Below are 17,176 nucleotides of genomic sequence, written 5' to 3'. Positions count from 1 at the left end.
AAATCATATTTATTTTTACAGTATATGAAGGTATATAGAAAATAATATAATGTAAAATTCAACAATTACATAAAAAAAAATGACAATTTGTAAAATTGGCCCTTTTTTTACCGGCTTGTGTGATTTTCATAACACGGTTTTCTATGGCATTTTAAACATACAGGTTAAGAACTAGTATAAAGATCAACCTACAAATTATGTATATATATCTCTTGATATATTAATATATTTTATAAATTTTTCAAATACAGTATCACTAGAAACATTCATTATGTTTGAACATATATATCAAAATCAGTTGAATATGAACTTTTATCGAAAATCTTTCCTGTACAATTATTCTTATCACTGAAATCACTTTCTGCTTCATTTAAAAATATCTGGAGCACTGCTTCATAATAGGATCAATAAACTGGATGATATTTCGGGGCCCAAATTTTAGCGCGTTTCTGCTAAGCCTTGTTTATCACTGGGACACTAAAAGGGAAATGCGGTCTTACAGACCGCGCTCGAAGAAATAACTGAAATTTTAAAAAGCATCTGCTGAAATCGGTTGATAAAGTGCACGTGTATTGAAGGTCACAAAACAGGAAGCTACAGGGTCATTCCATTCAATTGAGCAAAAAATAGAATATGGGTGACAGAAAATCCATCACTAGCGGTCGCACAGACCGCATTTCCCCAGTTAAGGGTTAAACATTATTATTCAAGAAAGATTCGTTTTCATGCAATGGACATGTCGTATTTATATATGTATGGCTAAAGATAGCTTTATGATACTGATGTCACAAAATATTTCTACTCTGTTACATTGCAGTTCAAAACTTGCTTTCATAAATATTTGCTTTATGCACAATTATTAAATTGTCCTTCACTGTTTTATAATAATTAAATTATACCGATATATAAAATAGTTGCAGTAGCACATATTTTTCTCCATATCATCGATACAGTATTTTGGAGATTCAATAGAAATTCCAACTGTTTCATTGGCATGGTTGTACTGAAAGTTCTACAATCGAATGCATTGTCGTTTTATAGAAAGAAATCGATGTCATTCTTAAAGAAAGAGAAGAAAATAATTTAAACATTTTATTCATATTTCATTTTACTGTTAATACTTCAAACATTAATATTCAGATCTTAGAACCTGTAATAGGAAAGAACAAACTATTCATTGTATATTGGACTTTCAACTAAAATATCAATTATAATAATATTGGTTTGTTTACACATGCTTTCCATAAATTTTTCTGATTCGTCATCACTTCCACATCTTCGTAAATTTATAATGTAAGATCCTTTGCTATCCTTATAATATTTCAACGAAATTTTATAAAATCGCAAAAAAAAACACCTTTATACATTTATTTAAAAGCTTATGATTTCATTCACATACTTGAGATATTGATACAAACAGTGATGCAATTGCCTGCCTTGATGAATCATTGTTCTGACTATGTCCTAATTTTCAATGTCCTGAGTATGGTAACCTTGAAATCGCCTCGTTTAATTCTTCTCATTTTTGATGCATCAGTTGCACTGAAATCAATTCTAGACGTTTCTATACGGAGATTTCAGGCCAGGATTGCAATGTTTATAAGATCTTTAAAATCTGCCTTTCCGTCTTGGTCAATAAGATTTCAATATCTTTCATGAGTATTCTCAAAACTTTATCAGAAATATACAAATATTATAATTCACAGATAATTTTTGAAAAATAGCTTCCTTTATCCTTCAGTTTTAAGGCAGCCGACTACGTTCGAAGCAATATTTTTGAAAAATTGGATTTTTTAAAAACTATTTATGATTTTTAGATGTATTGTCAATTATAAACACTATCTATACAAAAAAAAATATTTGGAAATATAATATATTTTGAGAAATAGGAAAATTTGTAGTTAATTTTAATGAAATTTAACCTAAACAGCTAACACTCTACACAAAATTATAATGCAGCAAGCCTATTTTTCTTTGTACACAAGTTATAGAATATAATGATCAATAAAATGAACTAAAATCTAAGAAACATTTTGAGATGCAAAGAAAATATGGGTAAAAATGTACGTATATATACATTTTTTCCATAAATTTACAACTTAATTTTTCTAAAAACACCTATAAATGAAAAAGTATTTCACCAACAATAAAACATTTGGTTCATTTCATTACCCACAGTATTTAAAATACAGACTGAAATTTTTATGTAAATACCTCTATTAGTTTTTGAGATATCATGTTAACGGTGGATAATTTTTATAAAAATTAAAGTTTAAAAAAATTGAAGTTAAAGAAATATGTTAGCTAAAAAATTGTTTAAAATTATCCTGGATGATAGATCACCTTCCTTTTCCAAAAAAATACTATTTTGGAAAGAGGAAAGCCTGAACTACAAGAAATAATAATAAAAGAAGAATTCGCCAATGTGGTCGAAAACCAGTGTTTTTAACGTAGTCGGATTGCTATAAGAAGAAATAATAAAGGACAAAACCTATGCCAAGATATGCCTTGGCATGTCGTTTCAACAAACATAACAATTGATCCATTTTAATAGCTTTGCCATTTATACAAATTGGAAAGAAGTCATAAATATATTTTGGAATACTGTCATAAAGGGAATTTTCTAATGATAGTATGCAAGTTGACAACCTCAAAAGATCTACTAGTATCATCCTATTTTAAAATTTTCCTTTAAAACCAATTTCAATGCTGAAATGAAGCGTATTTTAAGCATGCGAGAAACATAACTACACTACTGAAGTAACACCATTTTGTGCGCACTGCAGTGTGTTACTTCATATACTTCTGTGTATATCGCGAATTTTTCTATTACAGCATGAACATTTTACAATTATTACAAATTTTTAATTCTTCTTGGATTATATAAGGTATGAATTATTACCAACACTAACGATCAGAGATTTCGAAATTATATTCTGTTGGTACTGAACCAATTTGAAATCTAAGAAAAGGAATTTTTAGACTGTGTTTCTGAACTCATTTCAGCACTTCTTCCTTTTCTTGTTTACTTTTATGATGTTTTAGGGTATATCAAATGATAAATATATGAGAAATGGAACGAGCTTGCAAAAGGCAATATTTAATTAAACATCTTGTAATTATATAGTCAATTTTCTCGAAATGATGGGTTAATTTTAAATTAATTTGACTTGGATTAATTCGCATTTGATACCAAAAATACAGACGCATAAATTTGTTTTGTTTTGTTTTCTGAACACAAGCTCACATTTATAGAATTTGTGGTGTGTTCATTCATGAACCCACATTCTGACCTAATATTCTGGTTTGAATTCTGATCTTTCGATTTGCTTCAAATCTTTTATTTTAAATTTGAAGGACGATGTGAATATGAAACCTCTCCCAATTGTTTTTGAATTTTTAAAAGCATACTTTTTTATTTTCATCCCAAATCATATTAAATTCTGGATATTTGTATCTTTTGACATGTTACAGCTTTTATACATACCTGTTCTATTTAAATAATTTTCATCTTGGAACTTAAAAGAAAAATTGTGATTGGAGCAGCTTAAATTGAACAAACTTTGCACCAAAACAAACCCATATAAGATTAATATTATTAACACAGAATAAAAATATACTTATCTCCTTTGTTTCTTGTTAGAGAGAAAATTAAAGAATATTAGGAAACAACATTTTAGGATTTATATTTTTTTCTTTTGAAATTAATTAAGAGCTCTAGGTAAATGAGATTAAAAAAAACAAATTTCTTACTGACAGTTTATTTTTATAAAGAATTAGAGTTGTAAAAATGTTTTTGTCAGAAGTAAGAAAAGAATGAATTTTATTTTTGCAGTTATTGATATGAAAATTTTACAAGTATATCACTTTTTAAGTCCGAAATTTATATTAACTTCTAGATCTTTATTCAAATTTTTATTTACTCCAATGTTATTTATAGTTTCTTATCATTTTCAATCTGAATTTGTTTTGAATTTGCATACTATATTTCTCTTTATTATATCATCTCATATTTTACAATTCATTTAAATTGTCAGCATATCATTGAAATTAATCAAATAATTAATTCTAAAAATTAAAAAAAATGTTAATTTATAATTGATTAATTAAATAATTAATTCTAAAAAAATTAAAAATTGTTAATTTATGATTGATTAATTAAATAATTCAAATTAAAAACTTGTAAATTTATAATTGATTAATTTGTTAATTTATTTATACTTTATAAAAAGAAATTCATGTATTTGGCATTAAATCTTTATATGTTGATACAAAATTTTATTGAATCCTACTTGTCTCATACTTTTCGACAACCATAAAATATATATCTAATATGAGTTGGTTCTCTATGTTTACTGTATTATACGGCATCTTATGTAGATAGCATGTTGTCCAAGTACTGTAAGACTGTTCTAATCAGTACTGAATAAAATATTGAAAAATATCTGTGTAATGTTGCGTTTCAAATTAATGTGGTGTTTCATATATATGGTGTCTTAATACTTTAATAAAAAAGAGACCGACTAATAATGTGAGACAGTTTATTACAAAAATATATTTTCTCATCTCTTTGTTTCGAATAACAAAGTCACATTCTATAGGAACAATACAAATACAACGTAGAAACAATTTTAATTTGATGAATTTCAACACTTGAACATCCTTTTTAACAATGATAATTTGTCAGACGCATACAACCTACCGTAAATTTTTCAATCCACACATCATATATCAGTATATAATACATTTTTAAGTGCAGGAACATTTACTATGATCATATATTATAAACTCAAAACTTTTCTTTATATTATAAAACATACAATATTTAGTTCTTTATGAAAAAAAATGTCTTTAAAACCTTTTTGTGTGTAAAATTATAATAAAACATGGTATCAGTTAAATTAAAAATGTAAAAATTTAAATAAAAAAAATAAAAAGTCAAGATTTACAGAAGAAAAATATATCTTTAGCTTCCTTATTCTATTCTTGAATATGAAACCATATTTATATTTTATCACATCCTTTTACATTTAAAGCTATATTACTAGCTGTTTTATCTCCAAAAGCAGATTTCGAATTTAGCAGATGCTTTTGTCGGAAAACCAAATCGATTTTGCATTTGCAGTCGACATAATGGAAATGTATTTGCAGATATTTTTATTTACTACATATTTAAAAATATGTTGTATGAATTGAATAGATATTGGAATTGTAAATGGTTATCTCTTTCTGCCATTTTCTGGTTAGTTTTTGAAACTACTTTTACGAACTAACATTTTTTTGGAAGACTTTTGCATCCGCTTTTAGATAAAACCGAGTATTATGCCCCTAAACTATTTCAAGTGCCTAGTTTACATTTTATTTTCATGAAATATATCGATATTTAGTCGTTTATAAATGTATGGAAATAAATGAAGCATTCATTTTCAAAAGAGAGAAAAAAAGAGCTGTTTAAATTTTGTTTGGAAAAAGATAAATTATAAAGAATGCGTATACAAAGTTATAATTTTAAAAAATCAAGCTTAAAGTTGTAGAATTATATTCCAATTTTATCATTATTTTTAAATGAAAAATTATTGAAATTAATCGAAAAATTGATATTATTTATAAATGATGTTAAGTGACTGTTAGAATAAAACCACTTCAAAACCGAGTTTGGTTTCATAATTTTTAATTAAAAACAATTTAATTGTAATATGATTTTAAATTTCATTTCCAGAAAATGATTTTTTTTAAAAATAGCTAAGTGTAAAAGATTAAATAATTAAAATAATTATTAAATCTTGAAATAAATTTTACTACATTTTAATACATAAAAAAGAATTTGTTTTGTATTGAAATTTTAGCAACTTATTTTATCTGTACCGTTTTTCAATGACTTGTTTGAAATATTTCAATAAAAATTGAGGCCTATGCCGCAATTTTTTTTTTTTTTTTAAGGATTTAACTGCAATTAATTTTATCTTAAAAAATTGCGAACATAATCAAATAAGGAAGACATTTAAATGTATTCTTTAAAAATTTTTATAGCAATTTCTTAATTTTTTTTTCTTAATATTTTTCTTAAATTATTTTCTTTAATACTTTGTTAAACATTTAAAACAAAATTTTGCGTGAAAGCTTAAAAAAAATTATATTTGAATTCTTATTATGCTCGTTTCTTATATCGCATTAATTTTGATATTATTACTATATTAAATAGTTTTACATTATTAACTGGTATTGCATTGCTTTTCGAATTAAATTCCCAACACCCGCAAATAAGTTCACAAATTGCTTCAGTATACCATAATATCTTACAATCTGAAAAGTTCTTTTCTTAATAATTTTTAATAATTGCTTTTCACTTTCACAATCTGTTAACTATTGCTTAAAGAATAAACAAAATATGACTTTGAAAAAATTAAAACTTATAGTATACAGAGCAATATTAATATAATTTTAAAACAATCTAACCATAATGCATTTTTTCTTAAACTGATATTTCATAATAAATAAAAAAAATCCTTTCCATGCAATTGATTATTTCACATGGTCTGCATAGTACCAAAATTGGAGGTTAAAATGGATTTTCAATTTTAATAATTAGTCTTATAAAAAATTATAAATCATGTGATCCCAAACCAAAGAAAATATTTAATAATAAATTAAAAATCACTATGTGCTATCTGATTCCCTATTTGATCACATCTCATGAATGCATTTGTTATACAATACCGTGATATACACATAAATTTATATCCAACACACTTATCCGATACAGCTTGAACAACATCTCTGAAATTCAAAGTTGAAAAAGAAGGGATGGAAAGGAAATACTGAGGAAGAGAAATATTACACCACTTTTTCTTCTGATATCTTTTAAATTCTTGCAGAATGGTGAAATTGACATAAAGACAGTCTTTGAAGTCTTGAAGTGGTTTTTGGAGCACTTCAGATGCATTCTGATTTCTTTGTTTATATTGATGTTATGGATGTCTTGAAATAAGGAAACCAAGTATTATTGTATCTTTTTATTCGCAATACATACTCTTTGGCGGATGAAAAAGATCCTTTTGTCCTTTTTCTTATGTTACATAAAAGTCTAACAACAAGATGAGTCTTTCTTAAAAAACACTTTTCTTTAGATAAAATCACTCTGCATCACACTGAAAAAAAAAGAAAGAAAAAGCTGTCAGGATTATCAGTTAATGCAAAATTATTCATCGATTCAATAACTTAATTCATCTATTAATTCCATCAATTTTATAGCTTAATGTTCCATTCTTTTTCATTTGTCTCTACTTCCTCGTATACATAATGTATTGAAAATATTATAATCTTCAAAAAATACGAACTCAAGCTTTTGACGAATCTTCAAAGTTTAGAATTTTTATAGTCCAAAAAACCCTTTTTTTTTAAATGTCCGTCCATATGTCAGTCTGTGTCAAAGATAACTCAAAAACGTTTTGAGCTGGACGGGTTAAATTTGGTATATAATCTTTTATATAAAATTTATAGATCTTCGACAAATTTTGAGCAAAATCCGTTAAGAGGAACTCTGTCCGACTGTTCGAATATAATTTAACGCGATAAGCACAAAACGAAAAGAAAGAGAAATTAATAAAATGTAGTGCTCAGGTTTAACGTTTATAACAAAGACACTTATCATATTTTAAACCAAATACGAAAAAAAGTTGACCGTCTGTCGGTTTGTTCGTTTATATGTATGTAAACGAGATAAATAAAAAACGCAATGGCTTAAATATATTAAATTTGGTATAAAATTAAGAGACTAAAAATGTAGTTTGTGACAATTTTTTATTTATGTCGGTTCAGAAACTCACCTCGAAAATGCAAATTTAGTCTCTATAAATGCGATATTTGTATACCATCAACCGCATGCTAGGGATTAATCACCAAAAAGACTCGCCAAGTACTGTATGATAGATTAGTAAAAATGCTAAATTCAGGCCAAAGGCCATCCATATCGCAATTACTGTACGCCAATACCATGGAAGGCATTCTCTGGATAACAACTATATAAGTAAGATAAAGTTTTGGGAAGATAATTTTCATTGGTTAATTTACCTATATTCGCTTAATTTCATTTATATATAAAAACAAAATTTAAAATTCAATGAGAACTAAAAAATTAATTATTTGGTTGATTAACACTTTCCTCTAAATTAAAACTTGTTCGAAATAAAATAATGCATAATATATATTTTTATCGTCGTTTATTTTAGTTTCTTTATTTATCATTTAATTATAGCACATATTATTATTTGAAATAAATTATATAATTCAATTAAAACAATACGAATTATAGAAAATCTTTATTTAGATTCAATTTATTATAAAAATACATAAGATGAATTTAATGGTATTTATTACATGATTTTTTTGTATGTAAGAGCATTTGTAATTTTATTAAATAGTACAAAAACATTCTAATCATTTAGATATTTTAAGACATAGTTAAGATCATTTAAAAAATTTTAGATGCAAAAATATACTTTTAAATTGCAAATGGTTACTAATAATAAAATGGCTAAATTTTGAAAACGAAACAGCCAGGTGATGACTGATTCAAATATTATAAACATTATAAACTCATTAGGAAAATCCTATAACATTTTTAATAAATTATAAAAGAATTATCTTTCTGGTAAAAATTGATTATAGAATCAATCTTCATATCTAAATTTAACGTGAAAATTATTATAATAAATCAGCTTTTGTTTAAAAGTTATATTAAAAAGAATCAACAAAATTAGTTTAAATATTCGCAATCTTATTAATAAAAAATGTTTTGCAGTATTTTTGTCAGGTTATATTAATTTTTAAACTATATTGCAAAAATGCCTTAACGTATTAACACAGGGACTTGAATCATGTGAAATATAAATTCAGAAAATGATTTAACTCAAATTTCTGAATTTACATTCCACATCTGCTTATGCTATGCTTCTTCAATATGCTATTTTATCTTCTTAAGCTATGCTATCTGCTTATGCTTTCTTCAATATGTTTTTCTTCTTGAAAATTCTTATATTTCCATACGTAAGAATATGCATTACAAAACTTTCAAATTAAGAGAGATAAATCAAATTTAGCCATTTTTAAAATTAAAGGAAATTATATTTTGTTTCATAAAATATATTCAAATGTCGTAATGTCCAATCTATAATGCAATATGTTAAATTTTTCAGTTAACCTTTCATAAATAGTTTTTTTAATCAATCAAACACAATTAATAAATTTTCATAACATCAGTATTTTCATACAGTTTAATTTCTTATCAAACTTTATGCTAGAAAGATATGAACAAATATATTGTGATATCTGAATGAATTTCCTCACTTAAATGCAGTATTTATTTCTGCAGAAGTTTTAAAACTGCTGATTTTAAAACTACTGATTTTAAAATTCTGCTTTATTTCTTCCTTTTTCTAAATTATTTTTATTGTGATTCTTTATGGGCAGAACTAAACTAAGAGAGCAATTTGAAAATGAGAGATAAAGTCAGAAGAAGATTAAAAAAGGTAGACTTTCGCGAAAAAGATATTAACTTCAATTCTTCGACTCTTTCCAAGAATTCCTTGAAGAAGAATTTTTCGAAGAATCCGAGGATTTCTAAGAAGGCAATGCAGCTACATTTACTTGTGTACTTGTATTTATTCCTACGAAATAGACTTTATGTCAATTACTTTTTCCTATACATCACTCTCAAGAAATGCTCTTGTTATTGCTAATTCAAAGTCAGGTTTGCAAGTAATATATAGTTACATGCCATCAAAGACAGAAGGGAAAAATGAGTTGTATGAAGCAGTGTACCACTAAGAATACTTCTGCAGTAAGAAAACTATTTAATTAAGAAGAATGATGCGTGTAATATAGAGAGAAATTTCATAATTTCTTGACGACTAGAAAAATCTTCACTTTGATTAAATCTTCATTGAAGTTATTTTCACTTTACATTTTACTCACTAATAGGTAAAAGCAGACTTTTATATTTGTGGAAAGTTAATAATTAGTTTTATGACGATTGTTTAAAAACACATTTTTCAGTTCCATAAGCAGAAAATGCTTAAACAATTTAAAGGGACATTTTGAAAATTTATTCGCATCTACGTTATACTGCGGAAGTTATAGTATCATTCAAGAAAAGTAACGTTTAAAAATTAAAGTTGTTTAAAAACATACGAAAATTTAGTTTGATTCATTACTTTTTGCTTTTATAATGCATCTTTCTATTTCTATAAAGCATCATTTCTCTTTGATGCCATTTCTTTCCTATACTTATAGAAGTTAAAGAATGAAAAAGAATGATCTATTAATTGCTGATTAAATAGAATATTACTAAAGAATTTACTTTTTTTTCTAGGCGGATGTGTGGAGAGAGGGAATTGGTATTGGTTGAGAGAAAATAACTTTAAATAAAATAACCACTACACTGAATATAAAAAAAACGTTAAGAATTTCTTAGTGAAATGTGATGGATGATTATAATGTCTTACTAATGAGATGCTGCACAAACTTCGTTTCAAATAAAATCCCTAACGAAATTTTTGTCAAAACATTATATGTGAATACAGTTACTTTCAATTAAGTATTGTTTTATAATCCGATTTTGCGAGTTGTTGAAAGCCATTGAAAAAGCAGAATAAATTCTGCAGAACTATTGGTTGAAGAAGAAATTTGTTCATCAATTTATAATTTAATTTTTGATCAGAATATGCCGAAAAAAGCCTTGAAGCAAACTCTTTCAGATAATTTATAGAATAAAATTAAATCCACATTTCCGTATTTGTCATCATCTTTATGAAACAAGATGAAGATCTTTTATAAATCATTTATAGCTTGTGAAAAATCAACTTAAAACGTGTATTTTAATACATTTCTCTTGAATCATATATAAAACCAATATCACGATAGCTATGCATTAAAATTTATTTCCGCTTATTTGAGACATTATCTTTGTATTTTAAAAACTTTATGTGAAATGTCAATTGCACATATTCTTTAATATATGAAATGTTGTACAGTTATCATAATTAATAAAGGATATTGTATAGCAATTCATCATCAATATGTTTTTTTTTCCAATATGAATCATTGCATTTCGATCTAAAATGATTTTTTTTCTTTGCAGTAAAATATTATCATTTTCTGCTCGTTTTTTATTATGCCTTAACAGTAGAATAACATGTTATGTATTAAACATATCGGGTATTGATGAAAATATTATAAATCGTCAATGGTAAGAAGTGTGCTTATTTTAATAATAAGAAGTATGCTTATTTTAATTTAATTCAAATTTTTTCTTTTGTAAGAATAAAATATTAATTATTAAATACGTAATCAATAGAGTAATTAAAAAGTAATTCACTAAATTTCATTTATTATGACTTCGAGGTTTGCATTTAACGTTAATGGTACGGAATGACTTACAATGATTCCTCTTTCAACTTGATCTCAGAAAATAATTATTCAAACTCAAGCATGTCATTTTTAAATTCACGTGCAAACCCTGCATTTAATAAGAGAAAAACTGCGCAGCTAAAGAAGCTTCTTTTATGTGAGAAAAATACCTATTACTTGCACCAGCGTTCCCCACTCCTTTCATGAAAGGAAGATTCGAACGTAAAAAAGTGAAATGCTCATCTTGGGGCACATTATATGAGCATAAACACATATGGGATCTAAATTACGTTATTTCATCACCATAATGCACGTTTATGCGAATCGTACGTTTTTTATGACTACAGATACGAAGGAGAAAAAAAGTTTTAGTCGATATTTGTAGAATAAACGTTATTATCAAGTATTGGTCCAGAAGGGGATTGAATGTATCATTAAGTTTCGACAATATATTCAAAGTGTACCTTCTGGTAGACTCAATGAAACTATAGTGGAATATATTCCGTTTTCTATCCTAAAATATGTCTCTGAACCAAGGTTTCAAATTCAGAATTTCATTTCAAGTATCCAATATTTTCCAGTGACATTCAGGAAGATAATGAGATACACTACGTTTGGTCAATAACTAAAATAAAAATATACCTACCTAATTTGTGATTATTCGGGTAATATTATATTTCATTAATTTATCAAGTTTTGTCATGTTGCATTTATACTTAATACTATATTCTGTTGACCAATTTTTTCTATAAATTGTTATAAATATAAAAAATTGTCATAAATTGTTATAAATATATTTTTATATAAATTATTATTTTATATGAATTGTTATAATTTTAGTAAATAGCTTTTTTTGGTGAAGATTAATAGTTTTCTATAAAAGCCAAATTGACTTTTAGAAATCTTCCCAATATTTGTCGAAGAATATTCTTATTCTAAAGAAATATAAAATTATACATAATTCCTGGGGATTTAATAAAAATAATCCAGCACATATAAAAAGCATTAAAAGGAATTAATTCAATTATATATATATATACATGTAAAAGATATAACCAATATGTAGCTTAAAATAAAAATAATATTTTTATAAATTATATTTTATGAACAATAGTATAATAATTAAACCTCAATTATTTTTTAAATTACAGAATCCATTATTTTTTTTGAATAAATTTTGCAATTTTTTAGTTTAAATGCTATAATCACATGAGCAATTATAATTTTCAAAAATTTCAAACTTTCTTAATTTGAAAATTCTCCTTGGTCAGTTGGAAAGCAAAGACAGATTTCTTTACATTTGAGTTACTATCTGGTAACATAAGTTGTTGATGCTAGAAACAGTTAAACTTAGGAGAAAACTCACTTTTCAGCTTCAACTCACATTTAACATCTAAGATATTGCATATATCTTTAACTTCTAAGATATTGAAGTTATCGAAAAACTTTCGATGCAAAAGTTGTTTGCCCTAATGTGACGCTAAATTAGCTATTAGATTTATTTTTCTATCTTCAATACAGCGAAATGAAAATTTTACAGCGAAACTTACAGCGAAATGAAAATTTTAACCCACCACCACCATTCTCCCTTCCTTTTGAGCTATATGGACCATTTACGAACTCGTCCGAGATTTTTACATTTCTAACTTTACATTAGAAATGTAAAAATTTTTACATTTCTTCTTTCAAAAGTTGTACACACACACACACACACACACACATATTTATATATATATATATATATATATATATATATATATATATATATATATAGGGTTTTAAGGCCATGATCGGTGAAGAACTGAAAACATTTTGCCGAAATCTTGTCATGAGACCATTGCAATAGGGAATCTTATAGAAATTTACCTGAAATTTATGTGAATGATCAGGAAGACTTCTGGAAGAATTTATCTTTTCCCTGCCAATCTCTATCATTGCTATATAAGATATGCCTATCTTACTATGAGAACCATTGCGATAGGGAATCTTCCTATAGAAATCTACCAAAAATTCATTTTTTGGTTTTTATGTGAAGGACAAAAAGACCTCTGCAAGAGTTTACCCTTTCTCTTCCAATCGCTATCCTTGTTATATAAAATTTGTTTATATAATTAAAAGTACAGTTGTTACATTATGAAAGCACTAGGAATGGGAAGAATTTTCTTCAATCTTTTTCGCGAATAATAAGAAATTTCCCTTTGTATTACATAGCATAAGAAATGCAGTTAATACAAAATTATAATTTCTTCAAGTACAAATCCTTTAATTGTTTCACTCATGATGCTCAATGCTATATTTTTATCCTTTGGCATTAGTTTTACAATATATTATTTTTAGAACGGAAACAAGTAAAATCAACTTTTATAAATTTGTTTTATAAGTATTTTTTTGTTCCATCAGTATTTTAAATAGTCTGCTTGTAAAGTTCGAACACAATTTTTGCTAAATAAATAATTCAATTTTCATAGAATTTTAAAGCAGTAATTTATACTAGATTAATATTTTAATGATTTATAGTTTCTTCAAATGAATGCTTCAATTTCATAAAAATAATGCGCTTTAAATATTTTATCAACAAATATGCATGACTCTATTTTGAAAGCATAAGTTTAAATTTGGAAATAAATTGGTAAAAACCTACATACACATGTATATTGATTCTAAGTTTTCTTATTCATACACTCATTACACTATTATTATATGATTTTAGATTGAAAATAGAAACTTGTTACCATTCAATTAAAAAAAATGAATATGAATTTTATTTGCAATCCTATTATTTCAATGAAATAGTTTTTATCATTTGTATTTAAAATAAATTACCGTTGTGTCTCAAAGAAAAAAATATAGCTTATATATGCTTTGTATTTATAAGAATTGTCAAACAAATATGATACCGAAGTTCAAGTATATGTTTCAATTTTTCTAATAAATTCAAAAATTAGCACAGTATATTGAAATTAAATTTTCTAAAATTATAAACGTAGAATAAAAATATCTGTATATATTATTTAATGCTTAGCAGAAAGAAAGAAAAAAGCAAATTCTTATTTTTGTTAAAATTTTACTTGTAATATCATTGGCTCTCATACATTTCAAAAATAAATTTTCACGCTTTCAGAAAAAAGCATTTCTTTATAATATAATTTAAAGCAATTTTCAGAAATATTTTTTAATAAAAAACACTCATATTGCAATCTACTTTTTAATCATAACAACCAGGTGATGATTTTGTATTATATATCTTTAAGCTTTCATGAAACTTTATTTCGATAAAATAATTTTCTTAAAATATTTCTTCAGAGTCAGAAAAATATACCAGGAAAAGAATGGTAATAATATTTCCTATATGGTGTAAATCCCAGAGACGAAATTAAAGCTCTTTGAAGCCTCCTGTTTAAAGCCAAAAACAAAAATTTTCACCACTATCATCCAAAAGTACCGCGATGGGAGACGTGGGAAAAGCATTTCTGAAGTTAAAAAAAAAGTCATACAGAAAAGTATTATGTATCCCGGAGGATACACGATTACCATGCTGTTGAACCAAAATGGAAAACGCAGCCAGCTGTCTCTTGAGGAACTCTTCTTTTGAATCCTCGTGATAATACTTTCTTTTGTATTTTGCCCGAAGAACATTTTGAAAGATAAGTTCTTTTTAAAAATATGAATCTATGGATTTCTTTTTATTTTTCGATAATTTAATGCATTGCTACTTATACTGAATGGAATAAAATGCTCTGCACTTTTTCATTTTTGTTTTCTTATACGAGGCTTATGGAGAGGAAGTATTGTAGTCGCAAAAAATACGACCTCGCGATTTTGATGAATTTTAATGCTTTACACCTAACATTTGAATTATATTTCTGTTTGTGAATGACTGCGAAAATAAAAAAAAAATCATAATTCAAAATTCAAAATTAAGATGCATAAAATTTCCTTTAAATTTTTATAATAAATTTCTCAGATTTTGAACAATATCTGTTAATTAATTAAGGAATTAGGAGAATTGATTAATGAAACTTCATTAAAATTTAAAATTAACATAAACATTACTAGTCTTGCTCAAAGTAATTATCATACATAATTTTGATTACTTATTAATTTTTACAGTAGTATTTAAATATTTATGAGTTATCATTCTCTTGCATATACAATATCGTTATTAGAGCATATATTATATGTCCTGCATGCACAATATTGTTACAAGAGCATATACTATATGTCCTATATGCACAATATTGTTATGAGAGTATATACTATATGTCCTACATATACATTATCGTTATATGTCTTGCATACACAATATCATTATGAGAGCATATACTATATGTACTGCATACACGATATTGTTATGTGAGCATATACTATATGTCCTGCATATACAATATTGTTATGAGAGCATATACAATATTGTTATAACATTAATTAATTAGATTTGTAATATAGAGTTTAAATAACTGGATCTATTAGAATTGTAAAATATAAATGAATGAAGGAATGGCATATTGTAAACTAATTCAATTTCACAGTATATGACTTTAAACAATACTTTACGAATACTTTTTGCCTGTATAAAGACTCTGAATAACTAATGGAAAATATAACCAATTTTTAATAAAATAATATATTTATCCTTTTTATTTAAAAAAAAATGTTAAAAAGGATCTATGGAAGGCCTGTGTATTACATTCAGAATGTATGCGAAGACGATATTTTTAGTAATACAGCCTCATCACAGCACTTTTATAATATTTTTTATTTAATTATATAATCTATTATTTATAACTATAAACAAAACTTCCTATGTGACAATCTGATGTAACCGTTAAACTATTTTATTTAATTGATTTCTTTCTCGTAGTAAAGACAAAATATTTAATTTTAAAAACTTATATCAATCTTTCTATCATTTGCTGTGTATACTATTAATTAAATTAAATTAAAGAGACACAGTATTTTTTATATCTAACTATATCCCCTTTTTTTATTCTCTGTCAGTATCAATGTGATTTTATAATTTATTCTTAAAATTTCCATTCCTTTTCCATTGTCTTATTTTCTCTTTCGGAAACTTACCGAATTTGATTGGGTGAATCCACTGAACGAAATCAATGTTTTCCTCAGCAAAATATTCACACAGTGTCCGACAATTCATCTATGGATGGATTGGATGATGAATGAATGAAAAATCCCTGGAAGCCTGCAGCGAAGGAAAATTAGTTATGTATTTACATGGAAATACGAGAAATATTTTTGATTGAATAAGATAAGTAACCGAAATATCACTACGTCATTTGCTTTAATGACTCAGATACCTTTTTATTAAATTTTTTAATCATTTAGAATCTGTATAAAAGCAAGATGATCGAAGATAAATTATACTAAAGTGAGTTTGCGTAGTATTATGTAGCATTAAAATTGCTTTAACATTAACTGTATTATGTACATGAAATCGGAAAAGTTTATAATTCCTTTATTTGTTAGAATTCTTAATTATTTCATGAAATAACTTATCATGGTTATCAATTATTTCAAAGAATATGTAATCGTGTTTTGATTAATTGACAATATTCTATGAAACGATGCATTTCATATTTTACCAATAGCATATATAGTCTCGATACTTATTTTTTAATAGGTGTCAACAAGAAAAATAATAAAAATTCATGACCGAATAAGTAAGTACTTTTTTGATAAACACAGTTGAAAATAATTCCTTTTAGTACAGTAATTTAGAAAATATTTTGATTTCGCTTTTGACAAATTATTC

At 25.6% G+C, this 17,176-nt stretch overlaps 1 protein-coding gene across 3 annotated transcripts in view; it reads right to left on the bottom strand.

Moving 5' to 3' along the window:
* Window positions 1–6,509: 6,509 nt before the first annotated feature.
* LOC129984169 (nephrin-like) overlaps window positions 6,510–17,176 on the bottom strand; it is a 335,663-nt gene continuing 324,996 nt past the window's right edge. For 2 of the 3 annotated variants that reach the window (XR_008785472.1, XR_008785473.1), the window contains exons 13-14: window positions 16,483–16,606; window positions 6,510–7,148 (exon numbers count right to left, since the gene is read on the bottom strand). The gene's annotated coding sequence lies outside the window, so the exon portion shown is untranslated. The remainder of the gene's footprint in view (window positions 7,149–16,482; window positions 16,607–17,176) is intronic. The other variant, XM_056093973.1, reaches the window with a different exon arrangement.

The sequence above is a fragment of the Argiope bruennichi genome, chromosome 9, assembly GCF_947563725.1.
Source record: "Argiope bruennichi chromosome 9, qqArgBrue1.1, whole genome shotgun sequence".
NCBI lineage: Eukaryota > Metazoa > Arthropoda > Arachnida > Araneae > Araneidae > Argiope > Argiope bruennichi.
This window is presented reverse-complemented; position numbering and strand designations above follow the sequence as displayed.